The sequence below is a fragment of the Macadamia integrifolia genome, chromosome 5 (assembly GCF_013358625.1).
Source record: "Macadamia integrifolia cultivar HAES 741 chromosome 5, SCU_Mint_v3, whole genome shotgun sequence".
In the NCBI taxonomy this organism is placed as follows: Eukaryota; Viridiplantae; Streptophyta; class Magnoliopsida; order Proteales; family Proteaceae; genus Macadamia; species Macadamia integrifolia.
This window is the reverse complement of record NC_056561.1, coordinates 29,296,889-29,314,113: the sequence shown is the minus strand read 5'-3', so window position 1 is coordinate 29,314,113 and position 17,225 is coordinate 29,296,889. Positions and strand designations below refer to the sequence as shown.

The 17,225-nt window shown below is 40.4% G+C and overlaps 1 protein-coding gene across 3 annotated transcripts in view; it reads right to left on the bottom strand.

Moving 5' to 3' along the window:
- The window catches only part of LOC122079521 (vacuolar cation/proton exchanger 3-like), a 59,755-nt gene extending 58,544 nt beyond the window's left edge, over positions 1-1,211 (bottom strand). For 2 of the 3 annotated variants that reach the window (XM_042646053.1, XM_042646054.1), the window contains exon 1: positions 307-1,211. The gene's annotated coding sequence lies outside the window, so the exon portion shown is untranslated. The remainder of the gene's footprint in view (positions 1-306) is intronic. The other variant, XM_042646052.1, reaches the window with a different exon arrangement.
- Positions 1,212-17,225: the final 16,014 nt, after the last annotated feature.

Here is a 17,225-nt window from a genome sequence, read left to right as displayed (position 1 = left end):
TGAACGAATTTAACAGAATAGATGCGAAGTCAAGGGGAAAGTCAGATCAAGGATAAAGAGAAGGAAAACGAGTAAAATATCAGAATTTACTAAGAAGCAATAGCGATAACCAGGTCTGATAAGTAAAATGCCGAAGCAGATCTGGCTCTAATTAGTATAAATACAAATACATTAACCACAACCACTCGGGGGAAAAACTGAAAGGGGAAATTTTCAAAAAAGAAAAGAAGATCCAAGCCAAGTATCCCTCCATGCGGCGCAACTTTACAAGTTGGTAGATGACACAGGAAGGAAACATGTTGTTACCTGGAGAAAAGAAATTGTCGCACTACCGCAGCTGAGAGAACTGGCGATAGAGAGGCTTCAAATTCCGGACTTCCTCCACTCTCCAAAGATAATACGCCAGAATCAATGGGAATGATAGAAACGAAGAATCACCAGCGGCACAAAATCTATGAATTTGACTGGTAAGTCGAAGACGGGTGAAGGTCAGACGGAATTCATTGCACTGGCAGACGAAGGAAGGCAGGAAATTATCCGTCCGAAATTTTAGAAATTATATAAAATTCAAAATAGACAAACAGAAAAGGGAAAAAAACAGAGGAGTTATGTTTGTCTCGTGTTTATGATTGGCCTCTTCGCAGTTCCCACTAATGGCAAAGGGGACCAAAATCGATAGAAGTCAAATTAATAATAGGCAACGGAGTCATTTCCCGTATCGTCAAGAGCGGAGGTGTCATTGTTTTTTTATTTTTAATATTAAACCGGAGATGTCTGATAGGAAATTGCTACGAAGCTTCCTCGAAGCAACGGTCTTTTTTTTTTTTTTTGGGTAAACCTCGAAGCAACGGTGCCGCGGCTGCCGCCTTTCTTTTCTGATTTCTTCCTCACTGCCCTTTTTTTCTTCTTTTTTTTTTGGTAGAGTTCCTCCCTTCCCTATTGAAAGATCTGCTACTAATTACCCATTCACTAATCAGTCTGGCACTCCCCTCTGTCTTCAGTTGCTGCCCTCGTCCGACCAAATCGAATGGATCATGACATTGACGGCAGTGAAAAACGTTGAGTTGAACGGTTCAAAATTGATGAGTTTTGCAGTCTGCATTAACTCAAAGATCCATATTGGTGTAGGCAAGAGATTCGGCCTTCATGAAAAGAGATTCATAAAGGGCCTAAATAGGACCCACAAAGGGCCAACAAGGGGCACACTATTCCGTAACTCAATAGATGGTGGAATGATCCTTTTGAAAGGATGAGATCGGGTGAACAGAGTCGATGTCTCAGATGGAGTAATTCCTATTTCTCACCTAAAATCGCATAGCGTCTTTACTGCATAAAGGACAAAGTCCAAGTGTGGGCGCCAACTAGCACAAAAGACATCCATGAATTGTGAATGAGGAGATAGCCAAGCTGCTTCAAAGCGAAAGAAGCTGGAAAAAAAAAATACAAAGGGAGGTCCTAGAATAGCACTAAACTCCCCTTTACATGCATTGATAGCGATTTTGAAGAAGAGGAAAAAAGACTACTAAACTACTACTATTATAATGAAAAAAGAATGAAGAATTTACATTCCCTTCCCCTGTACTTTGCTTAATATCACTTTTCCTCGTGTACTTTTAGAAATACTATCCCCATCCCTATAGTTTTAAGATTCTATTAATCATACTCCTTTTGTTAGAAAGAACTGTTAAGTGTGTAGAAACGCAACCCTAAAACAATGCAGAAGATAATAGAAAAACAAAACAAACAATGCACACGGATTTTATGAGGTTCGGCAAGGTTGCCTACGTCCCTGGTGAGATGAGATCCTGCTTCATTATCAATGGAGAATATGGTTACAGCGCTCGTCCTCACACCTCTCAGTATTGCTTGCATTACAGAGAAAGAAACCCTCGCTACAAATATATAGCGAAAAAACCCTAATCCGGATTAAACTACAATTGCCCTCAAATAAAAAATTCAAGCGGGGCTGCGCCCCCCTACACCCCTTGCTATGCAGGGGGGCCTCCTGCCCCCCTTGCAACCCCCCACGGCCCGTTAATCGGCTAGCGGGACCGTCATCCTGCCTGTCTAGGTGCTGCACCAGTACTCCCTGGATTAAATTGCGACGGAATACAAGACATCATACACCAACAAAGTGATGACATCATCTTTACTCTATGCTTTATAATACCCAAGTTACCCTTATATAATGGGGAATAACAAGATTAACCTCTTAAGAGCACTACAGGACCTGAGTTCATCATCTTTATGTTCGGATATTTTGAAACCCTTACTTTGTGTTGTAGACCAGAGTTCAATTAAAGTTCTTCCAACCTAAACCTAACCGAAGCCATATTAGATCGATTGCATTACAAATGATAAAAGCTCTATTAGATCGATTGTTATTTAGGTTTTGATTTTGAATCGAGGCTGATTTTGGTGGATTAATTGGTCTTGGCAAAGGAGAGGTTGGAGAGAAGCAGAAGATTAAGGAAGCACCACTCCCCTTCTTAAAAAGGTTTCAACAAATTTTTTCCACTTTCCTCTTTCTTCTTCTTCTTCTCCAAGCACCCACCCCCTCTGCAACTTGCCACCCCTTCCCATCTCCAACCCAACCGTCCCCCTTTTTAGATTTGTTGGATTTGATTGAAACCCCTACCGATAATGCAACCTTCCATCCCGCTTCACACTGCAAAAAAATTTCCCTTTTTTGTCTTCAAAATCATTGAACTTACATGCTTTTTGACCTACTGAAGTTAGGCTTGGCAAAGGCATTCTGCATTTTAGGGTTATGAAGAGCCTAAACCCTTAATTTGCTTCTTCTTGATTCAAAATTACAAGGAATACGCCTATATGAATGCTAGTGTAGAAGAAAAGAAAAGACAAGCTTCTCAACTACATTACTCGGAATACATGCTTCTTGAACTATAACATCTACAAAATTTCATGGGCTGGCAAAATAATTATCAAAAAAAAAAAAAAAACAAATCTAGACAATTCATGGAGACCACGAAGCCATCTAATTCTGCTAATCGACAATGCCAATACTTAGATTTGAGAGTGGCCAGCATCTTGAAAACAGAGATTCTAAAGCTTGGGTGGATTTTCAGTTGGTGGTAAGTGTGACATTGTCTTCCTGCTTCTGGCTAGGAGGCCCTTGGAAATAAAGGATATCATAAAGTCAGTTGGGCTCTTGAACTTGTGCATTCAGTTGCCAGAATTTTGAGATCTTTAATCTCTCAACGAGGCAGGATGAGGTGGTGGAGTTCGGTTAGTGGATGGAAGGCTTGTTGTTGAGAAGCATCTGAATCACTTTCTCCATGCCCAAATCAGCCATTGATGATCATAACTTGTAAGTGGTTTTTCTTGAGTTTTACTTTGGAAAGAAGACGAAAGAGGACAAAGGACCAGAGCTCCAAAATACAAACCTTACTTCTCTTACTCCCCAAGATTCTCAGTTGAAGCCTTGCAAGCACCACTGCAACCGTTCATGACTCTGACCAAGAAACCTTCTCCATCATCTCGTTTTCACCATCATATCCACTGAGTCCTATGGATCCTTTTTGGTTTTTCATCCCACATTTGAAGCTTAATTTGTGGTTTAGGCTGAAGTTATAATAAGGGTCATAATGTCTCTTTTCATGACATTTTAACACTATCAGTCATTAATGGGGCAATTAATAGAATCTTTAAACTACAGGGGTGGGGAGTGGTATTTCTAAAAGCACATGGGGGGAAAGTGGTATCGAGGCAAAGTATAAAAAAATTACCACAAAGCTGATAAGGGCTCTCGTGAGTTGCAACTCCCAAAAGTTAGGGTTCCTCTCCTTGTTCTTTGTTAGTCTTCATTCCCGATTGAGGCTTGGAATACTCATAAGCGAGGTTTCCCTCCCATGAGGGGCAGCTTGATCTCTCAAGATCTTGTGGTATTCTTTACAATTCTCAATTTTCTCCGACGGTTTTGAAGTGATTAGGGTTTTGATTTTGCTTTTTCTCTTATGGTTTGTGTTTTCTTCTATTTTTTCTATTTCTTTGTGTTAGTTCTTGGCTAGTTGAAAGCGCTTCTATGATTTCCTAATAGTGTGTGAGGCTTCCCTGGCTAGGGTTGGATTAGGGTTTCTTGTTCCTGCGCTTCTATGGATGTTGATGGCTGTTATAAGAGGTAAGGTAGGATTGTGGTCTAATGGTTTTTCTCTACACTTTGGGTGTTTTGTGGATTAGAGTGTCGAATATGGGGTGTGTTTTGGGGTTTCTTGATTTTTGTACACTTATTGTTAGGGTTTATTTGTTTGGTCTTGTTAGTGTAGATTTTGATCTTTGAATCTTTGTTTTAGGTCTTAATCTTGGAATTCAATGGTAAGGTGTGTTAAAGTTGTTAGGGTTTGTTTTGGTTCGCTTCTTGCAAACGGTAGGTTTTTTTATCTGATTTGTTTGTTTTCAGTTGATATGGTTGTTTTGGTTATGTTGATCTAGCTATGAGTGTAAGTACTGGTAAGGGTGTCAATCAGTCTAGAACCAGGTATTCGGTTCGGTTCTGGTTTCGGTTCCACGGAGTGTTAGTGTGATCCAGAACCGAACCAAGTCTCGTCTTGGTTCTAACAATTGGTACTCGTACCTGACCTATCCAGTTCTGGTCCGATTTTGGTTCCTATTTGCATTTTGTATTCGGTTCTTATTTGGTTACAATATCTAGTTTCAAATTCGATTTTGTTAAGTAGTTGTTATTCAGAAGACAAAATATAAATGTTTATTCACAATGTTATTGGTCTTCCCCAACAAAAGAATGAAAAAAATAAATAAATCATGAGCTATCGATCATTTATTGAACTTCTAATATCGTTAATTTCACTACTTTAAAACACAATATGCAAAGAAGAGGAAGAACATAATACTTCAAACTTGATGAGTTATAATTAAGTAGATTGTTTAACTCACGATTCATCAGTCCCAATGCAACAAAAACTAAAAAAAAAAAAGAGGGTTTTACAGTTAGACTATAATTGAAACTCTATAAGATGATTTATCATTTAGGTGATTGAATTTATCGGGTTTCCATATAAGTAACGTCAAGTTTTTAGTTAAAGAGGAAAAGTGGACATTAAGTTATCTGGTCCGATTTCGGTTAGAACCGCCAGTTCTTGGCATAAATCCAGATCCGGACATAACCAAATTATAAATACTTATTTCAGATCGAGGATTTAACCGTATTATAATGGGTTAGATTTGGTTCAAGGTATTCGGTCTGGATCTAGATTTGGTTTTCGGTTTTGATTCCGATTTGACATCCTTAAGTATTGGTTGGTGATGGCAGATTTGCTTCATGATTTGGATGATTTGGACGAATGTGGTATTGATCTTTCTTCTTCTACTGGGGATACATATCTAGATCTTATAGACGATTGTCCTCCTTGGCATGTCCTGAAATTGGAATATGTCCTAGTTGGCAAACTCCTCACCACGAAGAAAATCTCGGCTTAGTGTCAATTTCAAATCTTTTGTTGCAGCTTGGGGATTACAGCAAAGGTTCTAGTGCATCAAGTGGGAAAGGATCTCTTTTTTATTCAACTTTAATCCTCTGAGGAGATACTATTAGCTTTGGACATCAGTCCATGGTTTGTTGTCCATGGCTTGTTAAAAATTGCATAATTGCCTTATTGCCATGGGATCATGTGCCATGGGATCATGAACTACTACCCAGTCGATCCACTTTTGGCGGATGGAAATCTGGATCCACCTTTTTGGTCCATCAATGCTCCTATGCACCAGAGCGGTTGCAAAATAAATCACAAGGAGGATCAAAATATTTCCCTCAGTTCGTCTATCGGCCTCGTTTAAGAATCTAAGTAAATCATTTGATGTTAGGGCTTCATTACCCCTCGGTCCCCTAAGGACTAGAGTGAGGCTAAATTGAGACTTATTTCCCCTTTTAGTTAAGTTTGTGTACACAAAGCTTTCCATCTTTTGCGACTATTACCGTGTTATTGGGCATGAGGTCCATCTATGTTATGCAAAGGTGCGGGAGATGGAGGCACCACATCATATCCTCTTCTATAACCTGGTCCCATCATCGCCATCTCTTTGCTTCGAAGCTAATTTCAGAGATTAGCTGAGATTGGGGTGTGCCTTTTATAGGCCTCCGATGGACTATCAAATGCGTTTGGTCGCCAAATCCATTATTGTTGAGTGAGAACTATATTTTCATATTTTTTTGCAAACTGTTTCCACCATTAGCAACCATCAATGCGCTTAGCATTTATCCTCCATAAATGCATAGCTACTTTTGTGAAGGGGAACGCTCCTACTCTACATTTGCTACCTGTGTGACTTCTTGTGTGACCTAGTGATTAGGTTGTATTTTATACATACATTATCATTTTAATTGAGCATTTTGATTATAGATCAATGATAAAATTGACTACAGGATGTGATTTTCTCACATTTGCAGGTTACAGGATCATGTTCATAAAAGATGTTAAATAGGAGGATTCGATGCAATCTAGACATCGATTTACGCATGAATCGACTCACATGAGATCAAGGGCAAGATGAGAAGAAGTTTCATTGAAGCAATAAAGGAAAAATGAGGAATTTCACCTCAATTTATAAGTTTAACCAAGAGATTGAGCAACAAAGAAGAATAGGACAGGTGAGGACTTGTGCAAGTTTGAGAAGAGAATTGTAAGGGCATGATGGTAATTTTGAAAGATGAGGAGTTTTCTAGAATATATTGGATATTGGGCTTTTTGCATTCGTGATTTAAAATGATACATCTTTAATTTTTGAAAAATCATTTTTGGCTAAGTTAGAATTTAAGTTGAATTTAGAATTAAAAAAAAAAAAATTCAAAATACGTCTCCTCTCCCCCATACGCAATTCTCTTTTTCTCATTCATATTTCTTCATGGTTTCCTTATTTCTTTCCCTCCTTCTTCTCTTGCAAGTATCTTTCTCTTTCCTACTCGGTTTCTAACTCTCTCTCTTTCTTCTCTTGCAAGTATCTCTCCCTCTCCTACATCATTTCCAACACTCTCTCCTTAGTCTTTATATAGGAACCTAATTCACAACTTGAGAATTACAACCTTTTAGAGAGTTTTTTCTTTTTTCTTGAGTTGTAAATAAAGATTGAAGTTGAAGTTTGGAAGTTCTTAAGCTTGGATTTTATGTAATACATATTCAGTAAAGTATTTCTTTTTATTCTCTTTTTAATTTTATATTTATTTTAATATCATGTCTTGTGTATTTTCTAGTTATTTTTCATCTTTCTTCATCACCATGGTTAACTAAATCCCGCAACTTGGGGATTTGATGAAACTATGAGATGAAGAGTAACTTGTAAGCAATTAATGACCGTTTTCTTAATTCCATGTAACCAAAACCCTATTGCAAGGTCAAAATTATATATGCCCTTGATTATCTTTCAAAAAATGAATTCGGATTTCATACTATTCTACATATCAGGTTAGATAAATGGTTCGAATTCGGATTGTGGACTGATAAACGAATTCGAATTCGGATAGTGTCCTATTCGGTTCGAATTCGATCCGTTTACACCCTAACCTTATAACACCCCATTCCAGCATGTCATAAGCCTTAGATGTGTCAAGTTCGATAGAAACATACTCCAATTTACCTTTTTTGTTTTTAAGAAGTGGAAGATCTCACAGGCAATGATAATGTTATCAGAATCTTGATGCCCTGGAATAAAGGTAGCTTAGAATGGGGATATAAAATTTGGAAGATGGTTTCAGAGTCTGTTGGCCATAATTTTAGCAATGATTTTATAGGACACATTGCACAGGCTAATTGTTCGGAATTCTTCAACTTTGCATACATCTTTTTTCTTGGGGATAAGGCAAACTAACATATGATTTACCCCAAATGGAAGAGTATAATTGGTGAAGAAATCTTTGACAAAATGCCTCACATCATTCCCGATCAGCTTCCAAAATTTTTGATAAAAACATGCTTGAAACCCATCGGCTCCTTGAGCTTTATAGGGCCCAATAAAGAAAATAACGTTCCTCATTTCCGCGTCCATTGGAATTAAGTTGGTTGTTAGTAAATTAGTATCCAAGAGGACCTTTGGAAAAAGACATTCCACAAAGGATGGATCTAGTGGATTTGAAGTATTATAAATGCTCCTCATAAAGAATGTAAACTCACTGGCAATTCCCTAGGTTCCCTCTATCGCCTCATTATTAATGTTCCATAAGAATTCAATTCTCCTTTTCCTAATATGTTGCTTGGAGATAGCATAGTAAAAACAGGTGTTCCTATCTCCATCTTAGACATGAAGATGCCAAGATTTTTTGAACCAAAATTTTTCTTCAGCATAAAAAATCCATTTTAAATTTTGAGATATATCTTCCATCTGGGATAACTGGTTTGAACCCAAAAAGTTGGATTCCAAAGCAAAAAAAAATTAAAAATAATTTTTCTTAAGCTGATCAATGTACCCAAACATTAACATGTTCCACTTTGATAAAAGTCTGCTAAAATTTAACAATTTTGTTATTAAGTTGTAATAGTTAATAAAATCCCAATTACGAGAACAGAAAGATAGGAAATTTGGGTGGTGCGACCAAGCATCTTGGTAATGGAACAGTTTTTGAAATGTATAACGGTTTCCTTTCAATCGAATTGTGATAGGTTTATGATCAGACCCAATCGAAGGCAATTTGGCAGCTGACACATTAGGGTAAAGATTAATCCAACATGGAGAGGCAAAACATTTGTCTAAACATTATTTAATGAGCTTGGGTGGCTTTTGTTTGTTGGACCAAGTGAACCTGGATCCCTTTGGTTTAATTTCAAAAATTTTTACAGTAGAGATGATATTGCATAAAGTTGCACCAGCAATAGATAAAAAAAAAGGAGCTGCGGTCGGGCATAAAGGAGAAGAAATAAGGTTAAGTAAGGAATTCTAACAAGAAATTCAAAGGTTGTCCTGTTGTCACACCCCGTTCACCCTGAACCGGAGCGGTGACCGAGTTAACACCGGTTAACCCAAACCTGCCAGGATCATCAGATACTGTATTCCACCACAGCATACATACACTAACATCAATTTATCAGATCAGCGGAAGACTAAGTTTTACCTGTAAATAATTCCCATATACTTGATACCCAAATGATGATACCATAATTATATACATTTGGGCCCGAAGGCGCGATATATACACAAAAAGAATAAAGTCCAAGCATCAAGTATATACAGTAAATCATCAAAATCATCAAAATCATCAGATTACACAGCTCGGCTCGGTATCAAGGCTGGAGCTCAGCTCGGCCTCAGAACCGCTGTCCCGCAGCACAGCCCTCACACGGGCAGTCTACGCCGTGCTCAAACTCCTCAGGGGCCCACCAGTCCTCCTCAGGAAACTCGACTGTAGGACCCACCCCATGCTCCTCAGATGCATGACCTGCAAAATCATCTAAAAAGGGGTGTACACGTGGAATGAGCTCACTAGCTCAGTAAGTAGAGAGGTGGACCACACACAACAGTCCACACATCACAACACATCATATGCACTACATGCCATGCAAGTCATTTTAATCACATACACCTAATCAACATTACTAAGTCTTTGGTTTTAGTGCTACTACAACCACAGTGCGCGTATACTCCGGGTACGAGCCGCGAACTCCCTCCCGCGATACGCCCATAGGGCTGTTGGAGAAGGCCCACCGTGAGTACTCGGAAAAATAAAGACAATGCCGTCCACCGGCTCTCAACAGAAATGTAAATAAATTAAATGACAGTGCTGACTCCAGCAATTTAAAAGCAGTACGATTGGCCCTCTTGAAATACCACCGGGGTTGCCGGCTGTCCTACATGACTCACCGGGCGTAATGCCTAACCGCCACAGTGTCCGACAACCGCGACCCCTGCTTCCCCCCAAATGGCAACCCAACACCTGAACCCCTGTTGGGAAGGGTCGTAGCACGGGATGGTGAAAATCCTAATACCGCATGCTCCTATATGTAGTACGACTGCATAGTGCCTCCGTGTCCCATACCACGGGCCACCAATGCATTCGTTTCCAAGCCGACCACGGCATCTAGTCTATCAATGCGTTATGCAACATGATGTCCACATTCAACATATAACATCTCATTTAATTTGCATTTGAAAAGTAAACATAGCATATATGCGCATCAATGAGTGAAATGACTAATCTATGTAGCATATTCATGATGACATGGCTAGATTAGATATAGTTATATGAATGCCAAACAAATGCCTTGAAACAAGGCCAAACGTCCTCTCTCCACTTACCTGTAGCGTACAAGGAGTCCCGCTCGGTACGGGTGAGATCCGGAGCGAATCGGGAAGGCTTTGGTGAACCTAACAAAATTGAGCGGGGTTAGTACTTCACCATTTTAGAATCAAAATTAATGAAATCCGACGTCAAAATCGTGTTTAGAACGTCGAAAGAAGGTCCCACGTCCGATTTGGGCTCGATCGGACCTAAGAATCACATTCTGGCCACTCAGGTGGGTGTCTCAGGTGGGTTGTCTACCCACCGGTCCTACCCGCCGGTTTGGGACCGGCGGGTATACCCGCCGGTAGGACCCGCCGGTCCTACCCGCCGGTTTGGCCAGGAACCCCCTGGTCCTCTCAGGTGGGTGTCTCAAGTGGGTTGTCTACCCACCGGTCCTACCCGCCGATTTTGGCGAAAAAACCCCAGTTTCTTCTCAACTTCCTCCATTCCTTGGGGACCCAAATAGGGCTTTTCTCAACCCATTCTTCACACCTTTAAAGTCCTATAGGATGGTTCTAGCTTAGATTTAAGTTAGATTCAAGTGAGGGGAACCATCTTACCTTCTTTGCTCAAGAATGACTTCAAACCCTCCAAATCACTTCCAACTCACAATGCTCCTTCTACCTTGTCAATATCTCTTCAAATCCTTCAAGATCAACACATAAATCATCTATTAAACCTTAGATTCATCATTTCAAAGGGTGTCTACAAGATCTTAAGAAACCATACTCGAATCAAGGGTTTAAAGCGTGGGTATGGTGAATGTTCATAAAAACCCAACTTTTCTTACCTCCAACTGTAGATCTCGAGTTGAAGATTACTCTCCCGGCACCGGAATGGCAAGATCGAGCTTCGGCGCCACTGAGATCCTCCCTTTCTTCCTCTTCCTTTCTTCTTCCCTTTNGGTCAAGAATGACTTCAAACCCTCCAAATCACTTCCAACTCACAATGCTCCTTCTACCTTGTCAATATCTCTTCAAATCCTTCAAGATCAACACATAAATCATCTATTAAACCTTAGATTCATCATTTCAAAGGGTGTTTACAAGATCTTGAGAAACCATACTCGAATCAAGGGTTTAAAGCGTGGTTATGGTGAATGTTCATAAATCCAACTTTTCTTACCTCCAACTGTAGATCTCGAGTTGAAGATTACTCTCCCGGCACCGGAATGGCAAGATCGAGCTTCGGCGCCACTGAAATCCTCCCTTTCTTCCTCTTCCTTTCTTCTTCCCTTTCCTTTTTCTCTTTCTCTTTACTTTTCTCACCAAACGTACGGGGGTAATAAATGGAAGAAAAGAAGTCATAAAGCTTTATATACTATTCCTACTTAAGTGAATAGTGATGGATGGGTCACTCAGGTGGGTGGGGTACCCACCTGTCATACCCACCCGAGAGTCAAAACTTGGGATTTTGACCGGGCTCGGACCTCGGCTCCAACCCCACCCCAGGCATACATTGTAGCCAACGTATATATCTTAAAATATAGATATAATACATGTTTTATCCGTACATAGCCTTATGGTAGGTGCACGTACACGGTTTGGGCACTCCCATCTCTTCTGGCACTGGCTCGGACTTGTCAGGCCAGCCGGTGTTTAAGGTCACCCGTGCCATCATAACCCATAAGGAACCCGCTCTAACATCCTCTGGCTCGGTTCCTGCATGGTTAAACCGGTTCAACCGCGAAATCAGACCGGGTTTAAGAAGCGGGATATTACAAACATTGTATAAGAGAGAGAGAGAGAGAGATGAAAATACACTCCCATCGAAATTTCATTAGAACTAGAAACAAAATACAAAAGGTCAACCCTGGAGAAAAAGAGATCCAGAAGAAATAAGAGAATGCAACCAAAACATATTTCACCCACCAGATCAAATTTGTCATGAATCGATTTTCATATGTTGCAAGTTAATAATTTTTACCCATTTCAACTAGGAATCCAAAGTACATAATATTTACCTGCACAAATAGATTGCCTAAATATAGGTCAGCCTCTGCAATGTCCTAGTTGTTAGCTGCTCAAAGGAAGAGAAGAGCAACATCAATAGTACTACTTAATTAAATAAACAAACCAACAAAATGCAATATTTTTCCAACTTAAATAAATGAATTGAACTTTGTGAGCTACGTCGACCTAAAAGCTCTTATGTTAGAAGTGCTACTTGGGCTTTCAAGTCATCAATTTCTTCAAATTTTGCTGTCAAACTGCTAACCTGTCCCTCCAACTTTGCAAATCTAGCTTGCACATAGTCTTATTGCTTCCTTGCCTCAATATTTTTGGTATAAGGCCAATACTATTCAGCTTCAAGCCTAGACCTACACCACGTACTTGGCCATGTAACTTAGGGCCCCGAACTGCCATATATACATTGTCTTGAGAAGATTTTTGATCCTCAACTCTAGGGATAGTTCTTCTAATTTCTTATCCAGTGCATCCTATAAATGCATGAGAAGAACGAAGCAAGCATCCAGATTGAACAATCCTACTCTCTCTCTCTCTATTGTTGCAATTTGTATACGTCTGAGAAGAATGAAGGAAGCACCTAGGTTGTGATCTAACATCCTATGGCTAGCCATAAAACACCCCCAACCCTTCTACAAACCCTCACTGAAACTCCTCGCCCATATCCAAGCCCCTAACCAAAACCCTCCCCCACCGTAAGAACTACCACCGCCCACCACTAACCGTAATTCTAACCTGCAACCCTCCTTCACAAGAGAAATCAACTGTTTGAACCGATTTTGGTTCAACCCACAAGAGAAATCAACCCTCCATTGCAACGATGAGACTTTTCGAAAATTCATTATTCTTCTTCACCTTCACCTTCACCTTCACCTTCAATGGATATAGGGCACTACCAAGCTTCTTCTCCAATGGTCCTATTTGAATCAATTTGGTTTTTTTTTTTTAAGATTAATACCTTTAAAGGGTAAGTCGGTCATTTTAACTTCACAAGTTTTTTTTTTTGCTAAAAGGATAATTTTATTAAAAGGAAGCAAAATACATCATAAAAGAAAAATAAGGACAAAGCAGATCCCACTAGGGCAACTCACAGCCTCCACCTTCAGCATGGCCATCAGCAAAGAAAGTAAGCAGTGCCCTAGAAAAATCTAAATCGATGCCTTTCCATCACGTCATTCTACAGGTCAATATTAATATGACTCGGGAAGGACACCGCAGTCTCAGAGATACCCAACTTAGAAGCCTTCTTAGCAAGATAGTCAGCTATAGTGTTAGCCTCTCAGAAGCAGTGTGAAATCTTCCACAGAATAGTCTCTAAGAATGGGAGTGCAAAAATCCACTTTTGATGAATAAACCATGGGATATGGTTGGTCTGGATCGCCATAACCACCGCTGCAGAGTCAGACTCCATCCACAATCCTTTAACATTGGATTGCATTGCCATCAGAATACCTTCCATGACAGCCTCAAACTCTACCTCATAGATCTTCTTTATGCCCAAGAAAGTGCTAAAAGAATTGTAAAAATGGCTTTCACTATCTCGGAGGACACCTCCTGCCTCTGCTCTTCTTGGGTTTCCCAGAGCGCTCCTTCTATATTGACTTTAATCCAGTTCATCAGAGGCTTGCACCAGTGCACTTCTAGAGGGATTGTGGCGCTAGCATTCTCAACCACAATTCCAAGTTTCCTGCAACACATAACATCATTTTTCGTTTTCACTTCTCCCTTGGACTTCCCTACACAGAGACTGATTTCTTGACGTATGTATTCATATACATATGTAGCACTCTGACTTTTATCATCAAATCAACGGCTATTTCTTTCCCACCAGATGTGCGCCACAATGATAAGGAACCCCATCAGCCATGGTTTCTTAATATTAATGAATGTCATCTTTCTTTTCCACCATTTAATCATCTCTTCAATTGTCTGAGGCGCTGGCCAGAGCACATTGAAGTAGTTTAGGAACCTTCCTCAAATTTCCATTGAATATGGGCAATGAAGGAAAATATGTTCAGTGGCCTCTTCCACCTGGCCACAGAGAGTGCATCTTGAGGCCAATTGAATTCCTTTTTTTCTGATTTTCTCATCCGTGGGAAGTTTGCTATGAACCAGATGCTAGCTTAAGGTAGAGTACCTAGGCGGCATCCCTTTACACCACACCACAGATGACCAATAAACCATTGGGGATTTACTTCTAATATCCTCCCAAGCAGAAGCAGTTGAGAACAGCCCTGAGGCGGTTAATTGCCAAACGGAAGCATCATCAAGTTGATCGTTAGGAAGCTTAATTTCTTTTATCGCTTTAACTATAGAGCAGAGATGATCTGAGTTCACCTTAGGTAGAGCCCATTCTCCTTCTCTGATAAAGTCGCCAACCTTAGAGGAAGTAGAAAGGGAAGATAGGTCAATGTTTTGAATTTCTTCTAGGATTGATTTTGGTCCCCACCATTTATCTTTCCAGAAATTTTCCAGATTACCATTCCCAATAATCCATCTCTCGTTATCCTTCACAAAGTCCCACATTTTTCTAACTCCCATAGCAATTGAGGAAGGGCAGCATCCCTTATTGAAGAGACCCTCCTTCTTAACAAATCGAGCTCTAAGGAAAGCACAGGATGTAGACCTTTCATGTTTCATTCTCCGGACCAGTTTACCAATTAAAGCCTTGTTTTTGTCTCTAAGTCTTTGTATTCCCATACCCCCTTCCTCCTTGGGTTTGCATAAGGTATCCCATTTCACTATTATCATCTTCGCAGTGTCTACCTTTCCTGACTAGATGAAGTTTCTCATCTACCTCTCCATAGTGACAAGAAGGGAAGACAGCGACCAATACACTGCAAAGCTGTGGTTCGGAATACTAGAGATCACAGAGCGAACCAATTCCACTCTCCTTCCATCGATGGGAGCTTCCCTTTCCATCCTGCAAGTCTACATTTTACTCTGTCCATGATCAGCAGTAAGGCTTCTTTTTTCACTCTCCCTTTGAATATCTCCACTCCTAGATATCTAGTGGTGAAGTTACAAATTGGGATGCCAAGGGTATCAGTAATGGTCTGCTTGCGGGTCGAAGCAATTTTTCTAAGGAAAAGTTTGCTTTTCTCAAAATTAATAGCCTAACCAAAGAACTCTTGGTACTTGCACAGAAAATCCCTTAAATTACGGACATACCTCAAAGAAGCGTTGGAGAAGATAAATATGTCATCAACAAAGAGGATATGTCCAGGGGTAGGGAAGCCTCTAGGGCCATGAATCGTCTTCAAATTATTCATCTGGATCAGCCTCGTTAGTCCTCTGGTAAGGACTTCTTCCACTATAATAAATAGCATCGGAGAGATGGGGTCCCCTTGCCTCAACCCACGCTCCACACCAAAGTATCCCTGCGGACCTCCATTGACAAGGATTGATATCCTAGTTGATACTAGAAGTTGGTGAAGCCATGTAATCCACTTTTCTGAGAAGCCAAAGCGACGCAGCACTTGGTAAAGGAAGGACTAGGATATTGTATCATAGGCTTTCTTGATGTCTATTTTTAATCCAAGGCCTCCTCCTCTAGTGGAAGAGAACATCAGATTGGCAAGCTCTAATTCCACACTGATACTGTCATGAATAAGCTTCCCCTTCTGAAAAACACCCTGTTGCTCAGATATAATCCTGGGAAGAAGAGGTTCCAGACGTTTTGCCATCACCTTCAAAATGATTTTACAAAAAAAGTTTCCCATGCACAAAGGCCTGAATTTATCTAAGGTATCAGCACCATCCACTTTGGAAATCAGGACCATAAATTTATTGTTGACCCCACTGGGCATGTAGCTCAAGCTGAAAAAATATCTTACTGCATTACACACTTCCCTTTCCATGATCTACCAACATCGCTTGAAGAATGCACCAGAGAAACCGTCAGGGCCTGGAGAGTTGTCTGGATCTAACTCCCAAACCACCATTTTAATTTCTAAGTCACCTGGAAGAGAGTCAAGCCGAAATATATCTTCCCACTGCAAGACCAATGGAATACTATTCAGAAGGTCATCGTGGTTTATCAGAGGCACTGCTCTATGAAATCGCTCATAAAAATCAACTATGAAATCCCCCAATTGGCTTTGCCCTTCAATCACTGTACCATCCTGATTTTTAAGAGATCTGAAAGTGTTTCTATTTCTTCTCATTCTTGTAGATACATGGAAGAATTTAGAATTTCTATCTCCAAATTTTATCGACCTAATTCTTGCTTTTTCAGCCCAGAGCTTTTCATGGTTTTCTAGAGCCTTCATTAGAGCGGTCTTTGCATCCGCTTCCATGGAAAACAAATGATCGTCCATGCCATTATTCTCTATCTAATCCTGCACCTGGCTCAGATGTTGTTTTGCTTCTTCCATATCTCTTTCAAAGTGAGGGAAGGAGTGTCTCGCCCAACTCTTGAGATCCCCTTTGAGACGCTTCAATTTATTGGTAAGGATAGATATAGGATACCCTGATACCCATTCTACCCATGAATCAGCAACCACCCTCTCAAAGTCCTCGTGCTCCATCCAAAAGTAGTGAAACCGAAAGGGGCAATTGGGAGGGCATTGAGAGGTGGCAGAGAGCAACATCAAGGGGGTGTGATCAGAAGCAGCCCACAATAAGACTTGTTGTGAGCAATCCTGAAAAATAGAGAGCCACTCATTGTAAAAACTTCTATCCAGGACACACACATTGCCTCTGCGCCAATTATTGGACCAAGTGAATTTTCTACCAACCGACGGCACCTGAACCATTAAGCATGCATCAACCATGGCCCCAAACTCTACCGTAGACCCCAGATTAAAGTTACCTGGGCCACGCTTTTTATGAGACTGGAGAGTAGCATTAAAATCCCCTATAATAGTTCACAGGGTGGGCATTTGGGGGAGGTCCGCCACCAAGTCAAGCCATAGAGTTCTTCTTGCTGCTCTGAAACTGCTCGCATGAACAAAAGAGATCTGGATCCGATGGAGATCCCAAATTAAAGAGATTGTAATATGCTGCTCTGATTT